At 42.2% G+C, this 7,765-nt stretch overlaps 1 protein-coding gene across 1 annotated transcript in view; it reads right to left on the reverse strand.

The window, feature by feature from the left end:
- The window catches only part of MAP3K3 (mitogen-activated protein kinase kinase kinase 3), an 85,912-nt gene that overhangs the window by 51,994 nt on the left and 26,153 nt on the right, over positions 1-7,765 (reverse strand). The window lies entirely within an intron of this gene.

A 7,765-nucleotide genomic window follows, 5' to 3' on the forward strand; every position in this document is an offset into this window, starting at 1 on the left:
CTGCTACAGAGGAAGGCAACTCCCCCCCAGTCTGTACCAATATGCCCATGGGGTAAAATTCCTTCCTAACCCCAAATACGGCGATTGGTCTGACCATGAACAGAGGGGCAAGACTTTCTAGACAGGAACCTCCAGCTTCAGTCCCAGCAGGAGCACTGGCACACCCCAGTCAAAATCCCCATCTCTACCTGAAGCCAACACCAATCCCTAAGGGAGACTTAAAAACACCTGATACATGTAGCAGAAAGGGGAAGAGGGCAATCAACAAAGCCCAGAATCATTGGAAATGCCAGCAGTGGAACATAAGCATAACTATGCCTAAACTGTCCCTGACCAGTGACTGTCCAACTTCTTCTTAAACACCTTCAGTAATGGAGAGTCCACTGTTTCCCCAGGCAGTCTACTCCACTGCCTCATAGTGAAGTTTTTCCTGATATCCATTCTAAGACTTACTTTGCTACAATTTCAAGCCATTGGCCCACATCCTCCTCTTGGCAGCCAGAGAGAAAAGATGCTTTCCTTCTTTATGGCAGCTTTTCAAGTATGTGAAGACAGTTATGTTCCCTCTTAAGTGCCTTTTCCACAAGTTGAACATGCCTAGCTCCTTTAGCCTCTCCTCATATGACTTGCTTCCCAAGCCTTGTATCACCCTTTATTGCTTGCCTCTGGATGCTCTAAATTCTCCACCTCCTTTATAAAATGTGGAGCCCAAAACTGCACACAATACTCTAGATGAGGCCTAACCAATGCTGAGTATAGAGGCATTATCACCTCTCGTGTCTTGCACCTAATGCTTCTATTGATGCATCTCAAAACCACATCTCCCTTTGATGTAGCTGCATCATGATGCAGATTCATATCGAGTCTGATCTATCAAGGCTCCCAGATCTTTCTCAGTAGTGCTGCCATCCAGTCAGGTGTTACCCGTTGTGTATCTGTATTTTTGATTATTCTGCCCAAAGTATGACACCTTGCATTTGTCAGCACTGAATTTCATCCTGTTAACTTCAGCCCAGCTTTGCAATCTGTCAAGATCCTTCTGAAGTGAGCTCTCATCTTCCAATGTGTTTGCAAACCTTCCCAGTTTCTTGTCATCTGCAGACTTGCTCAAGAAGCACTGAAAACAGCACTGAGCCCAGGACAGACCCCTGCAGGGCTCCATTCAAAACCTCCTGCCATTCTGAAATGGAGCTGTTAAAAATTACCCTTTGCTTGTGGCTATTGAACCAGTTATCTATCTACCTTATAATAGTTTCGTTAAGCCCACACGTTTCCAATTTGTTTACGAGAAGGTTGTATGCAACCCTGTTAAAAGCCTTACTGAAATCCAGATATATCCATAACATTCCCTTCATTCACCCAAGCAATTACTTTCTCAAAGAAAGAGATCAATTTTGTTTGACATGCTTGTGATCAGCCTTTCCTCCTCCATATTTTTGCAAATGGCCTTCCTTAAGATAAACTCCAGTAATTTCCCAGGTATTGAGGTAAGGTTAACCAGTCTGTAATTCCTCAGGTCCTCCTTTTTGCCTTTTTTAAAGAGAGGCACTACATTGGCCCTTGTCCTGTTCTCTGGTACCTGGCCCCTCTCCCATGACTTTTTGAAGATCATTGACAACAGCTCCGAGATCTCCTCTGCTAGTTCCTTCAGTACCCTTGAATTAAGCTCATTCGGCCCTGCTGACCTGAATTCATTCAAACCCATCAAAAGCTCTTTCTTTGACCATTTATTTTGTTATCTCATCCCTCGGTTTGCCCCCTTCCTTATCCAGATAATTCTTATTAGGTGTCTGGCTACAGCTCATTTTTTTTGTGAAGACTGAGGCAAAGTAGCTTTTGAGTAGCTCTGCCTTCTTTGCATCTCCTGCTAGAAGATGTCAGCAAATTAATAGATGACAGGTTTAAAACTAACTAGAAAAAGTACTTGTTACTCAGTGTGTAGTTAAGTTGTGGAATTCATTGCCACAGGAGGTGGTGAAGGCAGACAGCATAGCCAGGCTCAAAAAATAGACTGGATAAATTCATGGAAGACAGATCTATTAATGGTTACTGAATGGAATGGTTGGATAGGCTTCCTCTGGCATCTCTAAACCAATAAACAGTAGATACCAGTGACACTACTGAATAGGGGATAGGTTGCTCTAGAGATATCTGGTTCAGTGCTCTCCCTGTATAGCACAGCATCTACCTCTACCACTGCCGGAGACATTAAACCATGCAATACAGACCACTGGTCTGACCCAGTATGGCACTTATGTTCCACAGGCAAGTCAGCATTAGGTGAGAGTTTAAAATTTCTTGCCCAATGTCATTAATAAAAAAAAAAAAAAATCAGCTCAAAGCCAGGTTTTAAACTTAAGAATTCCTGAAGCTCAAGCCCATATTTTGCCTAATTGGGCACAGTCACTCAAAAAATAAAGTAATGTGACCCAGGAAGATTTGCTAGACAGTGAATCAGACTGCATACAGAGGACGATTCAAAATATTCTGTTGCCACAGGAAACTTGACAACCTCCTTTCCCCTTTCACCTCTAAAGTCTGCACCCCTCAGGAACCATCCTCTGCTTGATGATTCAGCCAACCCTGCGTAATAGCAAGGAAGCTGTCAACAAGTTATTTTGGAGTAGTTCTAGGGTCTCCAACATTTGTTCTGACCGTTAAGGGCTTGTCCCTCCTTATTCCCCAAAAGATAAGAAATCACAGAACACAGGCTGAGACAATTAGTGAGACTTGAAAACATCTTCAAGATGCAAGTCAAAATGGGGCAGGAGCAGGAGTGCTAATGGCAACTGCCAGTCAAGGCCTTCAGAGCAGAGATCAAACTCACAACTGGGAGGCCAGTCACTTATTACAACAGCAGCCTGCCAAGGCTCTGATCATAACTGTGGCTCAGAGCTCTGAGCATCTTGCGAAGGGGAACCAGACACGTTTTCTGCCTCACAGTTAATGGGAAACCGGAGGCCAATGGAATCTCTCTCTAAAGCTGAGCTTTGGAGATTGAGTAAAAGATGAAGCTGCTTCCTCCTTAAGAGCACTGTTATTCAGCTGCACACTGCATGGAGTCTTAGGAAAATTTTAGGCTCTGAAGTGCTCTCTTTCAAAGAACAAGGGGCCCTGCTCTCCAGTGAAACCGAGATGGCAAGATTTCTATTGTCTTTCCTCCTTGACCAGCCAAGATATACATTGACTTTGCCTGCTTATTTCAGTTTCAATTTGTTTGCCTGAAAACAGGGTGTAGGAACTTGGAGCCATCAGCTGCTCCTCCGGAAAAAACCCAAAACCAAGATGGGCAGCAACAATGAATTTCAGTAACATGCCGAGTTCAGACACTACTGAGACCTGCTAGTCCCCAGCTTAGCAGGCACTTTGGTCTGCAGAGTCCACACACTTCAAATGTTTCATCACCCCACTGTGCTAAGGTGCTTCAGACCAGCTATTGTGATAGTAAAAGCCAAATCAAGTGACCTCACATTTTGCTACAACTGTGAAAGGGGTCAAGTAACCATAAGTCATTGGCTGTAGTGCAAACAGGACTAACTCAAAAGTCCTGGCTTTCCTCTACTCCATGGGGTGTAAACTTAGCATGCACAAGGCTTTACTGGATCCCTTAAACAAGATTAAGGTGTGGACACATGAAACTTGGGACCCCTTTCAAAAGGGAAAATCAAGAGGGCAGAAGCAGGTACATTATAATGCTGTGTGTGAATAAATGGAGAAAATTCAGCTGCAGCAAATCAGCTCCAACTGTAAGCCTAGACAAAAGGGTGTTAAAGTTGGAGCTGGTTTGCTGCAGCTGAATCCTCCTTTGTTTTTTCACACAACAATTAGAATGTACTAGCTTCTACCCTTCTGAAATGTTCCCCTCTTGAAAAGGTCTCCAAGTGCTGTGTGTGTACTCCCTCAGAGTCTCGGATCAATCGAGGCTTTAATCCAGTTAATCCAGTTATGTGAAAAGAAATTTTTGCCATTACAAACCTGAACTGTGTCATTTGTAACTAGTCTCTGTATAAGCAGACTTAGAAGTGTAATGCAGGAGAAGAGTCATGGTGAAGGTTTATTTGTAATTATTCAGTCAAATCCATATTACTGAGTTTGTTAACCTTTACCAACTACACCACCATTTTAACTTGATTACAACTTGATTACAACTGATTTGATACAATTATGGCTGTAAGTACCCAATACACTGCATCACCTCAGAGCCTGCCTGAGTTCAGGAGACAAACCACTATGCATCCTAAAACTGAAATAACAGAAGGTACTGCAGGACTTGACAGAAGTGAAGTAGTTGAATTGTTCCATAGATGTTTTTAGGTAAAGCATAACATATTAAGTTTTTGATTTCACAAACATAGTAATTCAACTAAATTGCCCAGTACAGAGAAGAGAAAATTGGCACGTGGCGCACACACCTCTGCTCAAACTGGCTCATTTCTAAGGTACTATCCCATCTCCATAAGAAAGCAGGCCAGATCATGATAATTTGACCATCCTACAGAGGTTTAAAAAAACTAGGGACTGGATGCTCTCAGTCATATAACTTATCACTATATGTATAGCTGAAGCTATTACACTACATTAAAAGGAAGTCCTTAGCCTTTATTACTCATGAGTATGTCTGCTGCTCTGTTGTAACTGTTTCATCTGTTCACTACTATCCCATACTACATGAAGTTAAACTCCAATAACTTGTTAGCAAATGAAACAGGTGAGATCAGTTACTGCAATTTAGCAGATTTAATTGCAAGTTCCCTTCCCTTTTAAGCAGTAAATTTTGTGTTTTTGCTGTCCATGCTTATGTGTGAATTATATTATTGAACTACTACATTCTGCACTTATCAAAACTTTTTTTCCTCTCCCTCAGTGCACTTGTTTCTTTGACAAATACTTTATTCAGCTGAATCTCCTCTAGTAGTAAGAAGGTAACCTGGTCATGTGTCTGAACCAACAAGTAGCAAACTCAAAGAAAAAAAAAAACTGTTGTTCTCTATGGCATTTTTCATGAATATGTGGAAAGCTGGCTTTTTTGAATTGTGAAAGCCACTGATGCTTTATCAGTGATATAAGCAGAAATAACACCACAAATAAGATTGTAAAAATTTCTCTACTTAAATTTAGGCCGCAATATTTAAAATCTAATTACTACTGGGATTAATCCATGATTCCACTTTGTCCTAACATATTTAAAGGTAGCAGTTCATAAAGGTCTTAAATTGAAACTTAGATCTATTTCTGGGGCTCCTGTTTAAACAACTTTATAGGCTTAATTTAAAGACTCAAAACCCATTTCAAGAAAGATCAGCATTTTTTAATCCAGTCTGGTTGCAGGACAGATTAGTAAGGGACCCTTCATATTTGGTGTAGCAAAAGCACATATAAAAGCAAGTATCCTCTCCTTGCATACTGCATGCTTCGCATAACCATTCCTAAAGTTAGCTCAGCATGTTTATTATTGGCCCACTCTTTTTATTAAGAAGTCTGGGCCAGTAACACATTTATTAATTAAGACACAATGAAAAAATTTGATTCTTAAAGTCCCTAAAGGAGATGTGTGTGTGGGGGGAAAAACTTGCCAACATTTCCATAAAAGACAGCAAGCCATTAAAGCTTAAAAACAAGAGTGGAAAACTGTAACGTAGCACCCAAAAGCCCTAGTCAAAATGAGTCCCACTGTGCTATATTTGGACAAATACACAGTTCCTGTTTGGAAGTGTGCATGGGATTTTTGAAAGCACTGACCTCACTCTGGTCTAACTGAAGTTACTGGTAAAGTTTTTACTGACTTGAATAAGATCAGTTAGACCAATGCTGAGAATGCTTGCACCCACTTTAGCTTGGACAGACAGACAAAGGGACTGCCCCCCTTTTGAAGCAACAGCTGCTGTCTATAAAACATGGTCCTTCAGAGTTCTCTATTTAGTTTAAGTCCTGGGCTTATCACAGCACTACAGTGCAGTTCAGTTTTTGCACAGATCAGATCCTGTACAAATAGTGGCAATACAAAACTGAGTATTGGATCATCATTCTCAACAAATAATCAGCAATTCTTCAATGCATAGTTGGGAGGAGGTACTAAGTGGGTCCTTCTCAGGGGGTCTCTCCTGTATTGTTTAACATCTTAATTAATGATCTAGATGATGGGACTGAGTGCACACTTGGTAAATTTGTGGATGACACCAAGTTGGGTGGAGTTGCAGATACTCAAGGGGGTAGGGCTCAGATCTAGTGATCTGAATAAACTGGAGAAATGGTCCAACATCAACCAGATTAAATTCAAGTCCTACACCTGGAACAAATACAGACTGGGGAATGATTGGCTAGGCTGCCATACTGGAAAGAAGGACCTACAGATTACAGCAGACCAGGAGTTCCCAAACCATGGTACACATACCCCTGGAGGTACACAGAGCATCTTGGGGGGGAGGGGACCCACGAGAATTTGTGTAACAGCAGATTTAATTTTCATTATAAAAATTGACATTTAAAGGGTTAAAATATAAGCCGTATGCTGGTTGGGGTATGCGAGCAGCTGGTACATCTGGAAGGCGGTAGGCAATATAAGTTTGGGAATTCAGCGGTAGACCATAAGCTGAATACAAGCAAAAAAAGCCAACAGCATATCAGGTTATATTAATAGGAGCATCTCATGCAAATGAAGCAAAAACTCTTCTTCTGCTCTATTCAGCATTGGTAAGGCCTCACCTGGAGTACTTTGTCCAGCTTTGGGCACTGCACTTCAAGAAAGATGCGGACAGATTGGCAAGAGGCGACAAAAATTATTAGGAGCCTGGGAAGCATGACTTATAAGGAGTTACTTAGCCTGAAGAAGAGAAGACCGAGAAGGGATTTGATAACAATCTTCAAATACCTAAAAGCAATTAAAAAGAAGATGGAAATAGCCTGTCTCTGTGGCTGTAGGGAACAGGACTGGGAGCAATGCCCCCCTGGCATGACAAGGAACAATGGACACAAATTATTAGAGAGTAGGTTTAGATTAGACATCCGCAAGAACTACTTCACAGTTAGGGCAGCCAGGAGCTGGAACCAACTTCCTAGGGAAGTGGTGCTGGCTCCTACCCTGGGGATCTTTAAGAAGAGGTTTGATGACTACCTAGCTGGATTCATTTGAGTCCAGTCTGTTCTCCCGCCCAGGCGGGGGGTCAGACTTGAAGATCTACAAAGTCCTTTCCAACCCTACTTCTATGATTCTATGAATGGCCTCAAACCACAGCAACAAAGGAAATTTAGCTTGGAGATCAGGAGGAACTTTCTCACTATGGGGTGTGGAGAAGGGGTGTCAGACATTGGAACAGGCTACCTAAAGAAGTAGTGGCATCTCCATCCTTGGAAGTTTTCAAGAGCTGGTTAGACAGATACTTGGCTGGGATGGTTTAACCAGGTATGATCTTGTCTTAGGCAGGGAGCTGGACCAGGTGACTTTGTAAGGTCCCTTCTAGTCCTACTTTCCTATGGTCCCAGAAGCTGATGCATCTCAGCTAATGTAACCCCCGTCCGCCCCTATGTTTTTTCTAATAATGATTTTGTGATACTCTGATGGATTTAGTTCCTCTTTTGCTGTTCGTAAGGCAGATTCATTTAGCACCTGGTAATCTCCTGGGTCCTTTGCAAGTTTTATGCATCTGGTAGTGCTCAGGGGAACAGGGACTTCCCCAGTGCCTGCTGGTCCCCCCTGACTAGTTTGTAACAGGCCACTAGATCCCCCCTCAGCCTTCTCTTGTGGAGGCTGAACAGGTTCAGGTCCCAT

Source organism: Crocodylus porosus, unplaced genomic scaffold, assembly GCF_001723895.1.
Source record: "Crocodylus porosus isolate Cpor-Errol unplaced genomic scaffold, CroPor_comp1, whole genome shotgun sequence".
NCBI classification, from domain to species: Eukaryota; Metazoa; Chordata; order Crocodylia; family Crocodylidae; genus Crocodylus; species Crocodylus porosus.